Genomic DNA, 24,082 nt, shown 5'->3' on the forward strand with positions numbered 1-24,082 from the left:
CCTTCCCCTATCTGAAGCCAAAAGGGAGGAGTAGCAAACAAAACAGCAATACCAGGACCTACAGGACTGAGCTTGTCATAGGCCACAGCTCTTTTGGATTTGATGAGGGGAGTCTGTTGGATCTCTGAACTGAGGAGGGTCCCACAGACTGCCACACAGCAGAGGCAACCCTGCTCCCAGTACCTCACAGTGCTCTAACCTGGAACAGCCTGCAAGTGACTTCATGGGCACCTCCACTAAGCCTGGGAGAGCAGGGGACAGAGTGCCAGCCTGCAGCACTAGGGACTGCTGGCAGTGCTGGGGGCTGCTGGCAGGCTCCCCGTGCTCTCTCCACCTGGGGAAAGAGGGGGCCAGGGTTTTCTACCTGGATCCTTGGAAGCCCCATGTCCTGCAGGAGTCTCCACCTCTTGAACACACCAGCACTGCTCCTGTTTGGACACAGCACAAGCACCCAGGGTGGCCTGGGCATGTTTTCTAGGGCCACACGCTCAGGTTTCTCCCCTGGCAGAACTGCCATCTCCTGTCCTTTGGTCTCCCCCAGCTGCACCGCAGCACAGTGGGAGAATTTGCTCCCACCTCACGTCACTGGGGCCCGAGAGGCTTCTACCAAACTTTGTTCTTATATCGCCCTAGAGGAACACAAGAGCTGCCAGATTCTCACACTGCCAGCCTACATCTGGGGCTGCCGTGTTATCTGCAGAGCGTGGATCCTGAGCAATATTTCCAGCTGCAGTCACACAGTCCTTGTCACACAAAGCTGGCAGGATCTCCAGCAGTACCCCACTGGTGAGCCCAATGATGGGTGGCTGACCTTTCCTCCTCATCTCTTCTCCATCCTCCATAGGAGCATCTCTTCTGGCAAGCTTGCCTGGCATGGAGCAATGGCCTCTGGAGACATGCAGAGCTGTTCAAGGGGTTGAGGTGGATGCAGTGGTGCGGAGGTGCCAGGAGGGTGAGCAGGCTGTGGGCTGGGAAGGTTATTCCTGGTTGTAAATACAATTTTGTATGGGTTTGGGGACTGTTCTACTGGAATCCAATGTCAAGTACACAACATTTTCTCAAAGCACAGAAGCCTCAAACGTGGGGCTGAACTCACTGCAAAAAAACAAACTGCTGGGAGCACGGCTGGGGAGGGGAGCAGTGCTGCAGGGGATGCACTCTGGGACCCACAGCACCTTGTCTGTAGCACTTGCACAGTAAATCCAGCATCACTCCAATGCTGGTGGGATCTGGCCCAGCATGTTTCTCTCAGCGCTACTTGGGCACAAAGAGGGTGGGGGGAGGGTTAAAGCCATTTCCCAGCTGCAATAATCCTGGCTGAACTGGCCCTGCTGGGGCTAGCTTAGCTTTCAATCCTGGGCACTTACATCCTGATGAATTCTCTGACTGTGGCGGGCACTTTACTTCTTCCTATGGAAGCTCTTTGTAACCGGGGACAGATGCAATGTGTTGTTGAATTTGTATTGCACCTTATGTCCTGCACTCAAACCTGCCACACATCCACCCCGCAGTCAGTGTAATGACGGAGCTCAGCCCGAGCCCTGCCACATGGGGCTGTCTGTGTCCTCCCTTCAGATGGGATCCCCTGGTGGGTCAGTCTGCCATGGACAAACTGCCCTTGGGACAGCAAAGGACAGGCCCATGCTTCCAGGGTCATGGAGGTTGAGTGCTCTTGGCCCCATGGCCTTGGGGTTTGACGGTGATGAGGGCTGCAGGCTCTGAGTCTGGAGCTACCAGATGGCCCCTTTCTAGGTGGCTCATGGGTCAGACCCTTCAGCACGGTGGGGCTGGGCAGTTCCTGCCCCAAGGCCTGAAGACGCACACACAGTGGCCGGGGGGGGAGGGATGGTGGGACAGGGTTTACCTTTTATATTCAGACTGTGCACCTCCTCCTGAACAATAAAACTCCTTCTTCCCATGGGCCATCTCCTCGCCTGTTCTTATTCCTGTGCTGCACAAAGCTGCTTCACATCTTGTTGAGAGCATGGGGACCCGTAGGGATGATCCATCATGCACACAAGGTCCAGCACTTGGATGTCCACCTCCTTCCCTGCTCCTGAAATACCTCATAGTTGAAGGATACATCCCTATGGAGTAGAGGAGAGTCTTTGGGATGAGCCCAGGTGCGCAGTAAATGTCCAGAACTTTGACTGTGGTCGCCCTGATTGGGCTTCACTGGGAAAAGCCTCCTCTAAAGCACCACATCAGTGCCCTGTAGGGCAGGAGGTCATGCAGGCATGGCAGGTCGTGCAGGCAGATGCTCCTCTGAAGCACCACAGCTGCTTTTTCCTGGGCTCACCATGAGCTGTGATCAAAGCCCACTGGAGATGAAAGATGCTGAGGACACAGGCGACAGCTCAGAGCGGTTCTGCCTGGAACAGCCCCAGTAGCAGACGTAGGGTGGGCAGCCAAGCATCATCCCATGCTCCTGAGCCCAACTTCCAGGTTTTCCAAGACCTAAGCTTACTCTCTTCTGGAAATGTAGGAACTGTTTTAAAAAAGCAAAAACCAGCAAAACCTCAACCTTTCTCTTCCAAAGTCTGAGCTGAAGTATCTTGTACATGGACTTGCAAAGCCCATCTTGTAGACATTTTGTTGGAGGGTTAGCTGCCCTTCAGGAAATATTTTGTCAGCATATGAGTTGCAGAGACCAAGGTGATACTAGCAATGACAAGAAAGAATCGTGTTTTTCTTGCCATACAAATCCAAAATGGCACCACAGCATAGGGTGCAATTGGCTCTGTCCATGTTATTGTCAGGGACAGAGGTGACCATCCCAGGCAGTGCAGCCCGCCACCTCCCAGCACATCTATAAGCATCATAGCCCACCTTCCTGGTTTGCTGGAGCCTTTACCCTACACAGACTCAAAGAAAAATGGTTGGAAGGGAACTCTGAAGGTCACATCACTCACCTCCTCTACAGGCATGCTAATGTGCACACCTATGTAGGTTCTGCTCAGCCTCTCTCCCCACCATGCAGACAGGGACAGCATTCTGTCATTTCTTGCTTGTAGTTCAAACATGGAAAGCTGGGTGAGATGATGGTAGGCTCCTTCTGACAGATAAGATCATAGCATTTTAAAATCACAGAATCACAAAACATTCTGAGCTGGAAGAGTCCCACAAAGACCACCATGTTGGATTCCTGGATGCACATAGGGCCAACTCAAACCCAAACCCTATGTCTGAGAGTGGTGTTTAAATGCTCCTGAGCTCCTGCTTTACTCCACCCCTCATCCCTTCACCTATTATAACCACTCCCTCAGAACTCCCAGGATGCTCATATATCATCAGTTCCCACTGCCATGAAAATGCCACTCCTGGAATGTCACTGGGGGCTCCTTTGCGACAGCAAATAAACCCTCATATATCCCACTGGCCATCAGGACCTTCTTTAATGTTCCCCATGGGCCAGCTCCAATTTGCTCCACTGGGAACTGACCTTCCCCCCTTTTCTACCACCCAAAACTACTCCAACGAACCAATAGGTCACCTCTGAACCATTTCACTGGGCCAAATCTGCTTGTGTCATCAGTTCTGTGAGCTTTGTGTGCCTGGAAGTGGCAGTCTGGACCTGCAGAGCCCTGTATGCAGCCACCCACCTTAGCTCTGCACCCACGCCTGCGGAATGGCAGCTTGATGCAAGCTTGCAGGGGGCAGATCCACTCTGTGGATGGTGTTAACAGATGGTGAACTCTGCTTTGTATTTACTGATATGATTCCTGTCTGATCACATACCAGCTTGGTCTGCCAAGGAAGGCAGTATTCCCAAACCTCCGTCTCACTCTGCTTTGAGCACAGCCATTTAGCATCATGTCCAAGTAAATTACTCAGAATAACGTGAAATAAGACAGAAATACCCTCCACAGCTGCCATTTTAACCCTTGAAAGGGTCCCAGGTTAAGTTCTGCATTGATTCTGAAGCACTTCTTGGCTCACATCTGGGTTGGAAACCACCACGGAGGAGTCAGATGGTGGATGTCCCATCCCTGGAGGTACCCAAGGCTGCGGGTGGGACCCTGGGCAGTCTGAGCTGGTGAAGGGCAGTCATCCCATGGCAGAGGCTGGGGCTGGCTGGCCTGTGAGGATCCTTCCAAGCCAACCATTCTGTGATTCCACAATGAAGAGATCTTCCCTCTGAGCAGCCTCCTGTCACAGAAGAAGGAAATGCACGGCACTTTATCACCTATGCATTGATGCCAACCACAAGCAGGCAAACAAGTCTTCAAAGTGGATGAAACTGTTGACTCAGACCCTTAGCCATGTCACGGCTTTCATTTTTCTGGAAGTTAATTACTCCCCAGCATCCACTGATGTCTTCCTGAATCAAGAGACTTCCACTGTAGACTTCTTGTTCCTCACCATTCGTTCCATTTACTCTCAGCTCTCCCATTTTCCAGAAAAGTGTCCCTCAGGGAGCAGGCTGTGGGATGTGGGTTGCTGTTGGGTGACATGCAGGAGGTCACCGCACATCTTCCTGCCTTGCCCCATTCCGTGCAGGGCGAGATGCAGCCCCTCTTCATGTTGAGTTCCTCTAAAGTTGTCATCAAAAGATGAGGTCCCTCATTACAATTCCTTTATTTCTCTCATATTCAGAGCTGCCAGTGAGGGGTCAGCAGCACTTATGAAATTTTCAATTCTCGCAGGTTTTGAATTTACATGTTTTTCCCCATGTCTGAGCTGGAAGAAGATGATGAATAAAAGATTAAAATTGGACGTCTCCCAATCATTTGAGAGCAATGAAATGAGTGTTTATTATGGGAACAAGCACGAGTCAAACACTGCTGCATGCATACCAAAAAAATTAGCAGTGAACATCAAGCAGGGCCCAAACAAAGGGCTCTGCTCTTCGATGTGACTCTGATGGGGTGTAAAGAGGAGTAAACCTGGGGAGCACAGCAAAGCCTCCTGGAGATGCCCAGAGCTTTTTGTGTTGGACTCCAAGATGCTCCAGAGCAGAGACAAATCCCACCAGCTCCAACAACACATCCTGGTGAAGAGCTTCCCATCCATGTAGACCTTCAAACAATGGGAAATTTTGTGATGAAAGAAACAATGGAATCGATAAATGCGATTTGGTTCTTTTCCTGCAACATTGATTTGTTGATACTTCATGCTCCTTCTTCAGATTCAGAATACGGGTTTAAAATTGGATTGCTCACATCCTCTACAGGAACTGGATCAGAGACTCATAGAATCACAGAACGGTTTAGGGTAGAGGGGACCTTAAATCCAATTCTAACCCCTGCTGTGGGCTGGTTGCACCTCACCAGATCAAGCTGCCCATGGCCCCATCTGACCTGGCCTCTAATGCCTCTGAGGCTTATCAGTCTCAATCTGTTCTGATAGAGCTATCTCATTTTGTGTGATTGTTTCCACTAGAAAACAGCACTGTTGCACCAAGGGAGGTTCAGGTTGGATGTTAGGAAAATCTTCCTCTCCTAAAGAGGATTGGGCACTGGCACAGCTCCCCAGGGAGGTGATGGGGTCACCTTCCTCTAAGGTGTTAAGAAAAGTGAAGATGTGGCACTGAGGGTCATGGTTAGTGGGCATGGTGGGGGTGGTTTGGTGTTGGACTGGGTGATTTTGTTTGTCTTTCCAACCTTTATTATTCTATGATGACTATCCTAAAAGAGTGTAAAGCAAGAGATGTGGCTTTTCAAGAGAGAATGGAGGGGTGGTGGGAAAAAGGTTGACCAGGACAAATTTTGGTGAAGTAGAAAGTGGTGGTGGGACTTGTTGAGGGTTGTTGCAGAAGAAGGAAAGGGATGAGGTGAGAAGGAGGGAGCCAAGGAGGTGGGAGGGGAGCTGAACTAAGAATTCTGTCTGGTCAAGCTGTTCTTGGTGTGACAAGAACTCTGTAACTAAAGGCAATATCTTCTTGAGAAAATCTTTGGGAAAAAGATAATAATAGATTGAACAAAATCTTTGCAGCTTCTGTGCTCAGAGATAAAAATAGGTGTGAACTTGCTGGTGCACACAATACCTTCTCTGGCCATGGACACAGCTCTGCACACATTGTCACTGTGTTTCCTGGCTCCAGCAAAACAAATCACCCTTTGCAGGCAGCTGACAACGTTCCTTCCTCACTCTTTCAGGTACTTTGCTTCCCAGTTCACTTCTGTATCAGCCCTTATGATAGTTAAGAGAATTGGCACAGCCTTGGCTTGTGTTTGCTGGCTCAAAGTGAAGCATCATCCTCCTGTTCTTTGCCTCAGTTTCCCTCTCTTATTCCAAGTCCTGTCCCCATGCTTGAGCCAGGAGCTCAGGTCTCACCCTTTACCCGCTGGGTCCCAATCTCACCATGCCACCAGCATCAGCAATGACAGTCATTGGGGATCACCTGTCCAGAAATCTGGAGGTGGAGGGGGAGCAGCAGAAGGATCTGTGCTCCATCTGGGAGCTGCAAGGACCTGCCAGGAGGGGAGTGAAGGGAACACAGCCCTGTGGGACACCCTGTATGTGACAGGTGGCAGCCCCACTGTGGGGGAGGTGTTGGACAGGTCAACCCAGGGGTCCACTCGATATGTCTCAAAGCAGCAAATCTCATTGATAAAAGCTGTGTGTAACACGCTGAAATGCTGCGACCCATCTTTCCAAGACATATCCAGGCCTTCTGCCTTTTTCACTCAGCTGTGGGCTATCCAAAAGCATTGTAGGCAACACCCTCACCCCGTCCTGTGCCTCTCCCCCCTGCGGAGTTCAGCCATGTAGGGCAGTGAGGATGGAGCAGCGCCTGCTTCTCTGATTTGTGGAAATAAGTGACAGCTGCAGGAGCGTGCGATGTAGCAGTGCCCCTACAGACAAGAGGGTGGCAGCCTCAGCTTGCATCTACATATGTCCAGGAGAAGATGTGAAAGAGGCAAAGCCTTTCTCCAAGCTCACAATGAACCCCCTGACACCGTCCTGAGCGAATGTACCCCTGGGACTGCTTCTATCTCATGTGTGCCATTCCTCTATACTTAATCATAGCATTACAGAATCGTTTGAGTTGGAAGGGACCCTTAAAGGCCATCTAGTCCAACCACGCTGTGATGCACAGGGATATCTGCAGCTTGCCTCCTGCTCTCCTGACACTGCCTTCAGCTGCTCCTGAAAGCATCCCATCACTTCGCCTTCCTCCTGGACATCTCTGGTTCAGCCCAGCCCTGAGCTGAGGGTAAGGAGCGGGCTGATCCTGCCCAAGGGTTGCTCCCCAGCAGCGGGACTGAAGCAGACATGGGAGATGCTGGGTGTCAGCTCACTGCCCGTGTCCCAGGGCAGTGCTGTGATGTGATGTACTCAGTCTGAAGGACGTGGGAAGCGTAGCCACAGCCTCTTTGTAATTCCCTGCACACACATCCTGGGGAGCGGGGAGGGCTCCAAGCGTTTTGCTTCATCCCTGCAGAGTGCCTGTCAGACCCCCAGCTCCAGGAGGACGGGGCGGTGGATGGACGTGGCTGGGCAGAGCTCCCTGTGCTTTGACAGCTCCATTGGCGTCGGCGCTGACAGCTGCGGCCGCTGACTCTGCCCTTCACTTTGATCCTCTCCCAGGACTGCTCCCATCACTGACAAAACCTCTTCCTTTGCTTTTGTGCTCTGCCGTGCCCTCACTTCAGCAGGCAAGCCCTCAGCACTGCTCCTGCTGCACTGAGACGTGGTCCTGCCCTGGGGATAGAGCCCTCCTGGCACCCACTTGCCCACCACCCTGCTCTCCTTTGGTGTCCTGGGCTGCAGGCCCTGCTCTGTTGCAGCCTGGTAAAATACTCATTTTCTATTGAAAATCCAAGTGCATTGCACAAACCAGAAGAAATTTGTGCTTGAGGGGCACAGCTTGAGGCTGGCACCTGGGGCTGTTTTCCAAAGGCCAGGATTACATCTTGGGTGTTATGGCCCAGACTTTTAAAGATGTTCAGCATTCATGGGTAGCATTTATGGCGCTTGCTTGAATCTCTGCTGCCAGTGGCTGATCTCTCACTGAGACCATATTTTTGTGTGGGTGAGGCGTAGGACAAGAGAGTGAATGCAGGCAGACATGCCATGAGTCTGTAGACTGAATGGCAGGAGGAGATAGGAAAGGCTCCATCTGCAGATGCAGAGCAGGAAATCGCTATCATTCTGGCTTTTTTGCCCAAATCCTTCTCTTTTATCATCTCTTCTTGTTGGAACAGACAGCCCAGGGTGGCGGTGGTGTCACTGTACCTGGAGGTGTTGAATGGTATGGAGATGCAGCACTGAGGGATGTGGTCAGTGGGCATGGTGGGAATGGGTTGGGTTTGGATGATCTTCGAGGCCTGCTGTGCAGGCTGCGTGCTTTCAGATCCCAACAGCATCTCAGTCTTTCGGTCGTGAGCCCCAAACCTTTCAGCACCTTCTGTGTACCTGTGAGGAGGACAAGGGGTGCTACTCATGGCAATCCTCCATCATCCCCAGCCATGGTGACTGCTGCTCTCCGCTCCTGTACTCTTTCTCCAGTGGGACATAGCTCTGCTTCAGCACAGTTTGCCCAGCACCAGTGAAATCTCCACCAGAACCAGTTGCTTCTTCATATTGGGAACCTGGGCCATGTGGAAAGCAAAGGACACAGGGAAGGAAAAAGAAGAGGGACTCTACCCAGCGACAGGCTCACCAGCTGCTCCCAACTGCTGTACTGGAGGTGGGCATTGCTAAAGGACTGAGTCCCTGAAACTAAGGTGATTTTCCCATCTCAAGGGAATGAGAATGGCTGCCTGCCCCTCTGCCTGATTTTCCATTCTCCTGTCCTTTCGTAGAATTATAAGACTAAGACTGGAAAGGACCTCTAAGATCATCCAGCCCAACACCAAACCACCCCCACCATGACCACTATATCCCTCAGTGCCACATCTCTACAGTTCTTGAACACGTCCAGGGATGGGAACTTCATCACCTCCCTGAGCAGTCTGCTCCAATAAGAAAAGATGCTGAACCCACAGTGGGGAAAAGGTGGACTTGGGTAAAGAAACCAAAATGTTACTGATTTCCTGCGCAGCATCCTTACCTTGGACAACGCATTGCCCTGTCCCAGCCCACCAGCTCAGCCTTTGGTTTCCCCTCCTCTCCCCCACCCCACGGTCCTGGTCCCCCACTGTTTCTGGGTAGGACCCCAACCCTTTGCACTGAGCTTCCTCTCGCAGAAGTGGAGCAAAGCATGCAATATGAATGAGCCGCCGCAGCCTGTCGCGTGCTGCCGGGCTGTACCCTGATTCGATTAGCACTGATGTTTCTTTCATGAGCAAAAGGCTTTCTCCTCTACGGAGCTCTTTGCCGAGCTCAGTCACGGAAGCAGACGGCTGATTAACCACCCGCTGCCTGCAGCTCCTGCCTGCTGCTGGCTCCCTCCCTGCCTGCTGCCTCCATCCCGCTGCTCTGGAGCAAACCCTCACCCTGCAGCCTGCACCTGCCTTCCTTCTTCTTCCCAGGCTGCTGTTTGCCACAGGTCCACCCTACGCCAAAGGTTTTTTTGTTTTGTTTTGTTTTTTTTTTCCATGATATGACAACGTGATGAGGCTGGGTATGGCTGGACATGGGGCAGAGATGCTTACGGGATAAGGGACAGGGCATCATAGAATCATTCCAGTTGGAAAAGACTTCTAAGATCACCCAGTCCAACCATCTGCCTGTCTCCAGTGTTGTCCATGAGCCACGCACCACCTGCACAAGCAGCACAGGATCAGCTCCCGTGCACTGGCCGTGCTGATGAATGCTCTCCTTTCAGCACAATCTTGATGATTTTCCTAATGACCAGGCTTGCAATAAGCCTGGCTCCTGAGAATTCTGCTGCGTTATTTCAGGCTGTTAATTGTACCTCGCAAGGACATTCCTGCTGCTCATTCCTACTGCTCCCATTTTGCTGTTATCTGGGACAATGTGAGCACTAATGGGCTTCCTCAGAGCTGGGGGAGGGAGAAGGGGGCACTGCAAAGCCTGCTGTGTTCTGTCTCTGGGCTTCTGTGAGGTAACCTTCAGCCCAACGTGCAGCACCAGAACTTCGTGCAGTGTCATTTAGACCAACTGTCTTTGTGCAAGAGACATTCCTCACTGCCTCCCTCCTCACACCAGGCTCATCAGCATGAACTTGGTTGCCTCCTTCCCGAGGAAGAAGCTGCAGGAGGTATCAAAGCAACAGAACTTTGCACATTCAAGCGCTCAGTTATCTGGAAAAGCCTTGAGTGATCTGGCTGAACACTTTCCCTATGCTCTTTGCATACCTGGATTTTATCTGTGCCATTAATGGGTAAATCTTCCCAGGAAACATGAGTGGATGAAAATCATTTTCTGTGGCCATGCATTTACACTCTTTTCCTGGATCCTGTGCTGTTCCTCAGTGCTGCTGTGGGAAAGGTTTGTCGTTTCTGTCCCACTGATTCCACCACAGCCCTGCACTCCCCACTCCATTCCCACCCAGACCCACGGCTGGCACAATGCAGGGGGCTGCATTGTTATTTGCAGGTGTGATTAACTCCAGAGATAATTGTTATCCCCTCACACCGCCTTCCATGCGGGAGGGGAGCAGCCCTGGGTGCACTACAGACATGCATAAGCTAAAATAGATGCAGCAGCAACGCGTGGAGAGCTGAGGGCACAAAGCAGCCCCGCTGCAACGGTGACTCAGCTGCCGAAGGGCTGACCCTGTTCTTACCCAGCAGAGGCCATTTTTGGGAGCACATGCTCAGCTCGGAGCCTGCGCTGCCCCATCGCTGCACCCCAGTGCCGCTGCCAGACGCTGCCTGCAGCTCTGCCTTCACCTCCAACGAGCAGCGATCCCGCAGCCCCTGGGAGCACTTGACACGCGAATCCTCTCGCGCAGGCAGCGCTTTACACGCTATTGCTGGCACAACACAGCAAGCGGCCGGGGGTTTCTCTGACTCACACGCTCCTCCCTGCAGCTCCCCGGGTTCGTCCTTTCCCGGCCGTCATAACAAAGCCAGCGGCAGTCTGTGCCCTTCCTCTGCTCCCTGTGCTCTGCTGTCCTCCGCGTTCTGCTTCTCAGAGCACATCCCCAGCTCCCTCAGCCTTTCTCCATAGGGAGGGGTGCTCCAGCCCTCTGAGCATCTTTGTGGCCTCTTCTGGACCAGCTTGAGCACCTCCACATCTTTTCGTGCCTCAGGCCTGGCTGCAGTACTCCAGATGGAGTGTCACCAGGGCAGCAGAGGAGGACGGTCCCCCTCTGTCCTCTTCCTTTCCAACGAGCAGCCCTCTTTCTTTATGCTCAACAGGGTGACCATATCACGGTGGTGTCATTGTGCCACAGCTGTGCTCAGCTTGGGGACAGAGCTTGGGGAGGAGGTGGGCAGACTGAGGGGCATCAGGGGAAGGAGATGGATGGGTAGATTGGAGAGTTGGACCAGGAGGAACAGTGAGGTTCAACAAGGGCAAGTGTAGAGTCCTACCTGTGGGGATGCACCAGTATAAGTCAGGGGCTGAGCTGCTGAGAGGAATTCTGCAAAGAAGGTGTCCTGGTAGCCAGCAGTTGACCAATTGCTGACCAATGGTTGACCAACAGGGTCAGCAGTGTGCCCTGGTGGCCAGGAAGGCCAATGGGACCTCGGGGCGCATGGCACAGAGCATGGCCTGCAGAACAAGGGAGGTTCTCAGACCCTTGGGCCCAGTGCTGGGCTGCCCAGTTCAAGGCAGGCAGGGAACTGCTGGGGAGAGCCCAGCAGGGCTACAGAGAGATCGGGGCCTGGAGCATCTCCTGCATGAGGAAAGGCTGAGAGCCCTGGGGCTGCTCAGTGTGGGGAGGAGAAGGCTGAGAGGGGATCTGAGCAACGCTTAGAAATGCCTGCAGGGTGGGAGGCAAGCGGATGGGGCCAGGCTCTTTTGGGTGGTGCCCAGAGACAGGACGAGGGGCAACGGGCACAAACTGGAACCCAGAAGTTCCATATGAACATGAGAAAAAATTTTCTTAGCTTTGAAGATGACAGAGCACTGGATTTGCTCTGAGCACTGGAGCAATCTACCCCAAATGCTCCTGTACTGCTGTAAGTCTGTATAGCGAAAGGTAAATAGCTGGTCTGTGCACAACTATGCCTGGGGGGCTCTGATGGCTCTGGGGGCTGCATGCAGAGCCAAGCAGAGCTGCGGTGACCAGGGCAGAGCTGGGGAGATGCATCCGGTGTGTGTTGCTCCTGGATTTCAGGCTTTGGACTCCATCTGCTGTAATAAATGTGGAATTTCCTCAGCTTGCACTGAGCTGAAAACACAGAGCCTCCAGCGCTTAGCAGGAAGTGGGACAAAAGTAGGGCACACAGGGAGAACTGAGGGTATGGCCACAGCCCCTGAGAAGCTGAGGTGTTTCCCAGGAAGGCTGAATCCTCCGCTCAGCACTGATGGCTGGAGTGCTCAAGCTCAGCAGAATGAAGACATCAGTTGCTCCAGCATTGCTTATGTGAGTCAGAGCTTTTTGGTGTGTCCCAGCGTGACACAATTTTCAGTGCTGCCTGGATGCCAAGCACTGCAAGGCAGCCTGGAACACTCCAGCAGGACCTGCTGCTGTTTTGTGCAGCCCCAGGCACTGCTTTCACTCTTCCAGACCCATTTGGGATCATGCTTCTGAACAGGAGGCCCATGCCAAGGGTTGTGCCTCTCCCTGCCTGCATCCCCCCTGTTCCCTGCACCGCCGTGGCTGCAGAAGGGAACTGATCCCATGCTGAAGGGCCAGGGCTGACAGCACTCAGCTCCACCATCGGGGACGTGTGGGCAGCTCCTGCCCATCTGTGTGCGAGGAACGAGAAAATACAGACTGGTGATTTTCTCTGGGGGGCTGAGCACAGATCAATCTCGCTGAGCGCTGTGAAGCCTAAAGGACACCTTGAAAACTTCTTTGCTTTTGTCAAGAAAGGAGCTGATTTCTCTCTTTCTGGGGTTCCCTGGGGACTTCCCCACAGATTTCCAGCAATGTAGAGAGCATCTTCCCCACGCCCACCTCACTCGTCCCTGTTCCTCCCCCTGGCACCCAAGGCTGATGCAGAGCTCTCTGCGGGCCCTGTTCATGGCAGGGGAGTTGGACTAGATGACTTTTAAGGATGCCTTCCAACCCAAACGATTCCATGATCCTACAATCTCCAGTTGGGTTGGGGATACCATGGGTCCATTTTCACAGATGCACTTTTCCCTCAGAAGCATTTTCTGCCCTTTGTCACCCGTTCTCAAGAAATTTCAGCTCTCTGGGTGGTGAGACCCATCTGCAAAAGGGAGAAAGCTTCGTCCCAGCCCCACAGGTCTCCAGATATTCCCTCCCCACTCCCTGTCCATGACCCCAAGGTGACACGAGGTCACCCCATCCCTTACCTTGCTCCAGGTGGGAGAGCTCACCATGTGCATGGAAACATCCCCGCGTCCCACCAGCTCCACTCAGGGCCCCTCGCTTTGATACTGTAATTTAGCTACACAGAAACAGTTGTGTTCTGAAATTAAGCATACAAGGAGCTCTCCTTAAGCCAGAGGAATTATTTCCACATCATTTCAAATTTTCTGCTCTATTAATTTCCTTCTAGACTGTCATTTTCTTCATTTGTCCCAAGGCTCCTGGGGTTCAGCTGAGACAGTGCTGGGTGGGTTATGCAGTTCCTTTTTCTTTGGCCAAGTCCTGGTAGCCGTGTGGGCACTTGGATTTTAGGGCTGCTGGAGGCTCAGGCAGGTCCTCGGCTCCCAGGGAGGCCAGAGCTCCCAAGGGGCAATGGATGCTCCTCACAGCATCATCTCCAGCTCCTGCAAAGGAGGAGCGTGGCCTTTCTGTGGGGATGTTGGCAGCGCTGGGGGGCTGCTGCCATCTCTTGTCATTGAACCATTGGGTTGGAAAAGAGCTCTAAGATCATCCATTCTGGTGGCATGGAGCAGTCCCAGACATGATTTCAGTGCAATTCAGGAGCACAGCCCCATCATGCGCCCCGTTCCTCTGCCTTGGTGCTGACCTACACACACCATCTTGACATCACAAACTCTTAAAAATGAGTCCTTAAAAACAGAAGTCCATCTGAATGGGTCCAGGTCAAATGTGAGGTTCATTGCTTTGCTGGAATGGGGCAAAGCTCTCACCCCTGGAAGCCCTTCACAATCCAGAAACAAGCAGTGTTGAAGGAGCCAGTCCAACTGGATTTAGGAACTAGAAAGTCAATCAGTGCTGTGCTGGTGGCTTGGGCAGCTCTTATTGCTCTGTGTTCATGGTGTCTTTTGGGGGCACCAAGTCCTTGGGGGTACAGAAAAGTAACAGTGTGGATGTAGACACCATGTGCTGGGCTGGACCGTGCTCTGAGCACCTGATGGAGCTGCGCGTGTTCCTGTTCACTGTAGGGGAATTGAAACAGGTGGCCTTTAAAGGTCCCATCCAATTCTAACAATTCTGTGATTCTATGATACTGGGCTCTGTTCCTGTGCTGTAGGTGAGCGCTGGAATTGGGCTTTTCTACAGCATTGAGGAATGGATTAATCCCCCTCCCCACTCTTCATACATTTCCCTCCCTGTGGTGGTCTCTCATTAGCATCCCACTGCTGTCCTCCAGCTGCTTTCCCTGCTTACCCCATTTCCGAGGCTATCGTAGCGCTTTATGAATCATTTATCTTAAGCAGCAATTATTGTCCAAACAACTTACTAATACTGTGGGTATCAGCTTGCTCAAAACATCAGAGGCAAAGCGTGAGGCATAAACATTGCAGAAGATGGATTGAGAGAGGGATTGTCTCAATTATGTGAGCCCCCCATCCCCTCCCCGCTCACACAAGCAGTTTCAGGGACACCTACTGAGCACCCTGCCTCAGCATCTCTCCAGCATCAGGCTGAAAGGCAGAAGGCAGGAATGGGGCAGCAAGGAATGGGGAAGGCAGCTGTGCTCAAAGCATGCAGCTGAGCTTGATGTCATGCCTTAAAATCATAGAATCATAGAATAGTTTGGGTTGGAAGGGACCTTAAAGATCACTGAGCTCCAACCCCCGTGCCATGGGCAGGGTTGACAGCCACATAATCAGGCTTCCCAGGGCCCAATCCGTAACAGTATCACCTATTGCCTTCAGGGATGATCACTGAGCCTTTGGAGCTCAGGAGGCTGTGAGCCTCTTCGGTTGGCTTTGGCAACTGAAGGGTTTCCTCCAGAACCACCTCAGGGAGCAGGACTCGTGTGCCTGCAGCATTGCCCATAGAAACAATGGGCTGGGATGCTTCTAAAGTCATTACATGGGATCTGGGCAGGGCGATTCCAAGCAACCTGAAAGAGTAACGCTGAGCTGTCTGTGAAAAGATGCCATTCTGCACAGGATAAACAGCACAACCCCATGCGTCTGGTCAGTGGGGAAAACTTCAAAGCTGAAAACAAAGCAAATTTAGTCACAGCTGCAAATCCTTCCAGGATAAATTGTGTTTGCACAACCTCAATTACTTCAGTTGGTGCGTGCAATATAACACACAGGATTTCCTGGCGGCAGTTGATACGGCAGCATTGCTCTGCCCCATCCAGCACCTGTGAGCCATGACCTGATCCAAGACCCAAAAAGATGAAGAATGCCCCAAATGGGTTCGTGTTGGATATTAGAAAGAATTTATTTTCAGAAAGAATGGCCAAGCATTGGCACAGGCTGCAAAGGGAGGTGGTGGGATCGTGGTCCCTGGGGGTGTTTAAGGACAGGGTAGATGTGGTACTTGAGACACGGTTTATTGTCAGTTTTGATGGTAGGTAGGCAGTTGGACTGGGTGACCTTAGAGGTCTTTTCTAGCCTTAATGATTCTATGATTCTAAACGTCCCTATGAGCACTGAGCACCCTACAGGGCACCCTATGTTGGGGGCAAGAGGAGGCAGCAGCCCCTGGACTCAGTCTTATTCTATCTGTGCAAAAACAGATCACAGAATGGTTGGATTGGAAGGGACCTTAAAGCCCATCCAATTCCAATTCAGTGCTGTAGGCTGGTTGCCCCCCATTGGATCAGGTTGCCCAGGATCCTATCCAGCCTGGCCCTGGCTCTTCCAGGGATGAAAGAACCCACAGCTTCTCTTCTCCCTCCTGCTCATGAACTCCCCTCAAGCCTGGACACTCCCAGCTCCCTCAAGCTTTCTTGGTAAGATGAAGCCACTCACCCTGGAGGGAGAACTTCAGAGCATCACAGCGTAGCAGCGACAGGTTCAAACTGGGGACAGAAACCCATGGTGTGATGCGCGGTGTTGACTGGGGTTTTCTCACCTTGCAAGGAGGAGGCACGGGAAGGGATGAAGTCCCTACAAGAAAGCTGTGTGCAAAGGTGTATGTCAGCTCCAGGGCAAGAACCCAAGACTGCAGGGCTGCTGTATGACAAGGTGGAGAGGAGAGGCTCTGCCTCTCCCTGTCCCAGCGCGCTGCACTTGCCAGCCCCTTCGGGAGCATCACCCGTGCAGGGTGTGGATTGCAGCCTTTATAGAGTCTTCTTCAAAGCCTCCGTGTTTGAGGCTGGGGTCACTGTGAGGCCATTCCCTGTCGCTTCTCTGTGAGCTCTTCCACCCCCCCCCCCCACCCCCCCAAACACACAAAGCTGTTTTTAAATGAATTAAAATGAATCACCTCTACTCCGCTGACAAACTTTTCTCCTCCTCGCTCCCCTTTGAAGATTGCTCAAAACATGCTAGACTTATCAAGTGTAATTTTAGAGGAAAACAGAGAAAAAATATGCAAACTACAGACTCAGGCCCCCGAAGACTAAAGCAGCATCGAATAGCTCTTCTAAGGCGCGTGGATGCAATGAGGCTGCCTTATCTCAGAGTCAGCGCTGGAGTAGAGAGCCACGTAACGAGGGACTATTTCCCATCTGCTGCATAAATCTAAAGTTACTTCAGGCAGAATGAGGAATCAGAAGGTACTTCAAAGGCATTTTAGCTCTGTATCTGTGTCAAACTGCAGCTCTAAGCACTCTGTGTTGCCCTCCTATTAAAGATGAACTTTTGTACTCTGTTAGACATCTTAAAAAGCATAAAACATAAGTTCATTTGCTTTTCAAGTACTCCCACCCCCACCCCCTGCTCGGATCCTTTGCAAAATAGGAGACTGTTCGGGTATTTGTGAACAAACAACCTTGGCTTTGTGCAGCAGTTTCATCTCACTGCCAGCATGGCTGCGTTGGGTGCAGCTGAAGTTCTCTGGGTTGCAAAGGGAACGTCTCCATTGGGGCATGGTGGGAGCATCCTGGGACAGACACCTGCCTCAAAGAGTCCCAGAATCATTGAGTTGGAAGGGATCCTTAAAGGACGTCTGGTCCAACTCCCTGCTCCTACACCTACTTCCCATGATGTCCCTACCTCCCTCTATCACTGAAGTTTTGTGCTGGGGGAGACGTGGCTGCACCTGGTCAGCAGGGTACTGATGCAGTGCAACCCTTTTTCCTGCAGAGTTTGTGGCTTTATTGGCATTTTCTACAAAACGAAATGAATTGTGCTGGGTTTCCTGCTGTGAAAATTGGATCTCTTTGTTATAAGCTGGCAGCACTCCCTGTGTCCCAGTGCCCTTGTGTGGGGAGCTCCCTACCAAGGCTTCCCCTTGCAGGACCCCATGAATGCCAAGAGCACAACGTGATGTGCACAAATTGGCCATGGCTGGAATCAATTTGTGGCACTGAAGCAAAACAAAGAGCTTTGCTTATTCCAAAACCTACATTACTTCCTGCATTCGCCAGGAGATCTGAATTTTGGTCTGTGTTTTACGTGGCATCTCCTGAAAGAACTGCAGCTCTACTTCTCCAGTGAGCCACTCACCTGTACACTGCAGATGAGGCAGCAGGGAGGGAGGGTAACCCCATAACGATGAGCTCACCCATCTGGGAAGGATGGGAGAGTCACAGCCACGTGTAGAATCACAGAATTATAGTATGAAGGGACCCACACGAGTCCTTGAGCCCAACTGCTGGCTGCATACAGCACCACCCAAACCTCATGGCTGAGAGCTGTGTCCCAATGCTCCCTGAGCTCCAGCAGCTCAGACTGTGCCCAGTGCCCTGGGGAGCTGTGCCATGCTCACTGCCCTTTGGAGCAGAACATTTCCCTGATATCCATCCTCCAGAACCTCCAGGGCCTGAAGGGAATGTCTGTGAGGGCACTGGGAAGCAAAGGTGCGGAATGAGAAAGAGAAAGCACTAGGAAGAAAGAGAAAAGGTAGGGAGGGCTTTTTGCAGAGAGCTCAGAAGCAAAAAGCACAGTGGGAGTAATTAGGGGATTGTGATTCAGGTGTGAGAAAAAAGGAGAGGAGCATCCATAGGGGAAGCAGAAACAGAGAGCAAGGAGGAGCTCACAGTCTGGAAACACTGACCACATGGTTCTCCTCCACATCCTTTTTGACTCTTTCCCGAGACCTGGGGGACCTGACTGCTCTCTACGCATCTCAGGATGCTTTCTGCATGAATTATGCTTATCCAGGTGCCTACTGAGTCTGTTCATCACTGCATTTTGCACTGAGCACTTGATGTGGCATTCAGGCCTGACGGCCACGTGCTCTCCAGATGGCCATGGATATTTTTAATGGATTGCTGTCACATCTGTCACCTTCCACAACACTTTGATCAATGCATTGGAGATTGTAGGCCATCTGATTTCTGCTAGAAGTCTTGTGTGAGTCCCACATGGCTTTGGCCCTTTATAATTGTGCAGGTGCTTGCTTTGCTCTATGCCTATTCCTCTAGCACCTTCCAGAGGACCTCTCTGATTTACCCCCTGAAAGAAGCCCTTGTGGTGTGGGAACCCCCATGATGTGAGAGGTGCAGAAAGCCAATTTATGTTCTAAATGCAAATTTAGTTCTATTTTCTGCTGAATCTACCTGCTCTCCCTCCTGTCCTCCTCCTTTTCTACGCCGTTGTCTCTCTCACCCCCATCGATCTCCTGATGATATAGGCTCTAAAACACAGGGAAGAAATGGAATTCTTAGTTTTTAAGCTGCTAGCAAGTTCCCCTTTAAAACATTTAATCCAATTCATTATGGTTTGGCGCTTCGTTTCCCAGGGTCTGTGCACTCTTCTGCTTTACTCATTTGGAGGAAATCCTCATTTCTTTTCTTTATCTTTTTTAAAGAGATTGGTTCAATTTGTAGCTTAACCATACCGGCCTTTAAAACCTAACGATTCCGCTGTACAGTGCTTAAGAGAGCATTTCTCCAATAAGAGCATTTCTGACAGCAATGCAGAGGTTTCACAAATTTTTAAACTCTGCTTACATCCCTATTCTTTTAATAAATAACAATAAAAAAGTCTACTACTGCCCTTAAAGTATGCTTTATCATACTGGGAGATAGCAGAGGCAGTTATGAACTAACAAGCGTGGCCAAGACCCCAGAATGGATTTACCTCATTTGAGAGGCTTTTCCATTAATTTGTTTCACTCCAGGCAAATTATATGTGCCTCTCAAATTGGGCTTAGTGAAGATCTTAGTCACAAACAATTGGTCTCAAACCTCAGAGATCAAGGGTAGTTGATATCTCTTTTTTCCTGTAATCTAATTTGATTCCCAATAGTGTGTGGCTAATGCGGGCACACAATGCACCAGACGAAGCGTTTGCAGCAGAGACAGGGACATATAGGGCGGTGTTAAGATCTCACTTAGGTTATTATCTGCAGCTCAGAAAGGAATGACAGTTGCGACAAGTGCAGGGAGGATTTGGGGAACGGAGGCATTGCTTTGCACGCAGCTGACACAAGCGGGGCTGAGAAAGGAGATCACGATCCTTTAAATGTGCTTTGGGTGATATAAATGATGAGAAGAGAAAGGAATGATCTGATTTCGGTGACGATTCTTTTATCACGTGAAATCTGCATAAACTGCCTGTGACCACAGTGACACGGGAAATTAAGAGATTCGTATGCACACAAAGAGGAATGGTTTCCCAAGCAGGGAGAAGGGGACAAAGAGCCCTGAGATTAATACCATAGCAAAGGGTCAAGGCAGAAGTGAGCCCGGTGTTAGAAATGCAACTACTCATTATGGCAGAATAGCAGCATCCCCCAGAGAGGCTGAAAAGGATGGTCCATCACTGTCTGCTCACATCTCTTTGTCGGGGTGGTTGTCCTTGCCTCAGCCCCACTGACCGCCTGCAGAGCCAGAAAGGACTCTTCTCCTTAATACTTTTTCCCATCGCTCCATCTTTTGGTTCTTTTCTATGCAGGGGCAATGAAACAGATGGAACAACGCAGGATAAGACCAGCCAGCCCTTGTTCAACCATCACCATAACTGAGGTCAGGAATGAAGCTTTCCTCGCCAGAGAGGATGATTATTTTGATAAGACAAGGGGGACGGTTTTAAACCGATAGAGGGGAGATTTAAGTTAGATGCTAGGAAGACTTTTTTTTACTCAGAGGGAGAGTTTTTTACTGAGTGAGACATCGGCACTGCTGCCCAGAGAGCTGTGGTGCCCCATCCCTGGAGATGCCCGTGGCCATCAGTCCATTGCAGGGGGTGGAACTGGATCATCTTTAAGGTCCCTTCCAATCCAAGCCGCTCTGTGGTTCTATGATTCTGTGGTCATCCCTCCATACTGTAGGCTTTGTCCTCTTCCCGCTAAGATTAGCTGGAATTTCCTCCAGAGATATTGCCTGCTCTCAGTTCTCTTCCTTGATACCTACAGAGAATTGCAATAGTAATATGGTCTTTGCCTTCATATTTTATAAGTCTTGGGAATGTGCTCTGGGGCAAAGGACTGAGGGGAGGTCTGAGCTTCTCCTTGGAAACACTGTGATCAAACCCTGCCAGCCCAACTCCAGGCTGTGCCAATGGACAAATTGTATTTGCTGTCATCTCCACTAGAGAAACTGAGTGCAGGGCTGGAGTTGATCTGTATTCTGTGGGTTCTGTAGAGATAATATTATTTTTCTAGCCCCCAAGGCCCTTAACCAAGCCTTATGCAGAGGACAGTTGTCCATGCCCATTGGAAAACACGAACCTTCCAGCTGCTCTTGAAATTCACGTCCTCCCTGACAAACAGGATGGCACAAGTCACAGCCAGAGCTGGCACACATGGAGCTCCAGCCAGTGTCCTTGGTAACAGTTTCTGAGTCCGAGATGCAGAATGTGTACAGGGTGTAAAGAGGGAAACTGCTATAAGGAAACTTGAAAAGTCCAGCACTTTGCTGGATATACACTGATAATCCAGTCAACATCTTCCTGTAACTTGCTTCCACATCAGACACCAAAGTAAGCGCACAGAAATGACCACCTCAGTACTGCTGGGAGAGCCTTTCATGGGACAAGAGATGTGGTTAAGGTGTTTCTAAGACTCAGTATGTCTAAAAGAGTCCTGAGAGGATGATACAGGCAGGACACTGGGGTAAGGAACCATGCATCACCCACGCTTGACAGTTCATCTCGAACAACAGAAAGCTTGAAGCGAGGAGAAAGATCCAGATCACTTGGATCACTACAAACATGGCAGTATCTGCTAGTGCACGAGGAAAAGAAATAGCCATTCTTCAAGGAATATGTGGCTGTGGGGTGGCACGACCCAAAAGAAGAGGTGTGGGGATAGCCATGAAGACCTGCCATCTATTGATGACCAGGCACGTGCCAGCAGATGGGATTGGCGGCTGGCTCACTTGTCTTTGCAAGGTGATTATTAATCTCTCTGAACATGGGTATAATTAATACAGATCCTTACCAACTGTCCACTCCCAGTGCCAGGTCGATTCTAAAGCTGCCTCCTGTGCTCCAAATTCCCTTCTCAGCCTTGCTCCCATGCCCAGCCCAGAGACTGATGCTCCTTGACAAAAGATGTGCCAGCACTGTTGTCTCCCAGGTGTTTCCTACTGGGTTTGTCCTATCAAAAAAAATGCAGAGCCTGAGGACTGGCCATGCAGCCTCACCTCTGAGAGAAATGGTGCATCATGGACCAATTTGCACCATCCTAGAGAGGCAAAATGAGAAGGTGATGTGGTGTAGATTGTCCCTTTGCGCTCTCTGCTCCAAAATGCACTGCTCAGCCCACTGCAAAATGCCCCTGGGATGCCAGAAGCCATGGAGAGGCCCAGGATTTTTGTGAGGACCAGCCAGTCTTGTTTGATTACCAGCAGATGGAGGATGCACACAGAGATAATTAATTAATTGAGACTTTCCCAGTCTCCAGACTTTGGTTTCCATTGATCTCAGTTTTATCTGGAGTAATAGAGACAATTAGGAGGGAACACAGAGGCAGAAGTTAATTACTAATGGAATGGAAACTGTGGCTTTCAATTTATTAAACTTTTATCACTGAGGAGCACTGGGAAGAGCCCATGTTCCTCCCCATGTCCCCCGCACCACGCCAGGCACTCCCTGTACTCAGCAATCAATAATAAATGATAAAATCCTCCTCCTTCAGAGCAGGGCCAGCGCTCTTTCACCAAACCCCAGGGTACCAAACCCTCAGAGAAGAGCATCTGGGCTGCTTGGACAGGCAGTCCTCCCTCCCGACGGGAGCCTGGAGCTGCCTGCACTGCACTGCAGCAAGCTGCTGCCAGCCCCGCTGCGTCCTGCTGTGCTGACGGCTCTGGTAGGCAGAAGCTTCTCTGCGGGGGCCAGAAAAAAACTCATTGCTATTCCTGTCCTGAGCCTGCGGTGGAAGGCAGCCCTGCCTGCCCGCAGCATCGGGATGCTGCAGCTGCATCCCACTGGCAGATAACCGAGGCTGCGCTCCCAAATGTCCAAGTCAGATCGCATTGCTGAGGGTCCTGGCCAACAGAGCTTTGAAAACTTCCCGGGATGGGGATCCCCAGAGCTGCACCATTTGCACAGGGATCTTTTTGATTTATGCCCCGTTGAACTGCGCGCTGTTCCTGTGTCCTCCCATCCTTTCACTCTGTACTCCTGCCTCCTTTAAAAACATCAAGGCAGTGAAAGATAGAGAATAACAGAATCATTAAGGTTGGGAAAGACCCCAGTCCACCGTGCCCACTGACCGCGTCCCTCAGTGCCACATCTCCACGTTCCTGGAACACCTCCTGGGATGGTGACCCCACCGCCTCCCTGGGCAGCTGTGCCAGTGCCCAACCACTCTTTTGGAGAAGCTTTTCCTAATATCCAACCTGAAATCACAGGTGCAGCTGTATCTCTCTCTCCCTGAGCTGGGACAGTAGTATGTCTCTTTTTTGCATGTCCTCTTCTCTAGCCTGGTGGCCCGCACTGCACTTGTCAACTATTGGACTTCGGTAGGATGAGAGGGAATAGCTTTAAGGTGTGCTAGGGAAGGTTCAGATTGGATATTAGGAAAACTCCTTCTCCAAAATAATGAAAATGCATTGGCACAGCTGCCCAGGGAGGTGGTGGGGTCACCATCCCAGGAGGTATTCAAGAAAAATGAAGATGTGGCACTGAGGGATGTGGTGGTGGGCATGGTAGGGGAGGGTTGGAGTTGGACTGGATGATCTTAGAGGTCTTTCCCAACCTGAACGATTCTGTGATTCCATGATCTGTCATGTGGAGCTGCCAGAATGGCACACAGTGCTCTACTCTGGCTATTTACATGCTGAGTAGAGGGCATGATGGCTTTCTTGGATGTGCCAGGTATCCTTTGTCTAATGTGGACCAGTCTAAGGATAGCCCACATCACCTCTGGCTCAAGCTGGTCTGATCTGAACCATACTCAGTCAGTACGGTCAGGTCAGGACCATACTGGTCATATGGCCTTAGCCAGACTGCAGAAGCCTCATTTGGGTCCTTTATGAGCACAGGGAAAGCTCTCATCCCAGGAGCAGCACAGTAAGCTCTATTGTGATGCAAAAATGACTGTTTATTACCATGTATTTAAGACAGTTCAGTTTCTCCACAAGTCTTTTTCTGAAGCATCATGTCAAAAGGTTGAGATTTGTGATATTCCCTCTGCAACAACTGACAATTTCACTGAGGCCACAGATTTAAGATTCTTAATGTGAGTCAGCGCTGCACTGGATTGCAAAGGGAAAAGCACTCTGGAACAGCTGACTTGCTGATGGCTGTGTGTGCATGCTCTCAGAAATTAAGCAGTTGGGGCCTGACCAGTATTTGACTAGGATGCAGATTTTAAATCCCTGGTATGGAAAGCACAAGCCAATTAGTCATGCTTAAATACATGGGAGATTGCTGGAGTCCCGAGCCTGCATGAGCTGTAAGACTCAGTTCTGCCCTGCTAGTGAACCGATTT

This window comes from Centrocercus urophasianus, unplaced genomic scaffold (assembly GCF_019232065.1).
Source record: "Centrocercus urophasianus isolate 14NV4802_14NV808 unplaced genomic scaffold, USGS_Curo_1.0 seq_36, whole genome shotgun sequence".
NCBI lineage: Eukaryota > Metazoa > Chordata > Aves > Galliformes > Phasianidae > Centrocercus > Centrocercus urophasianus.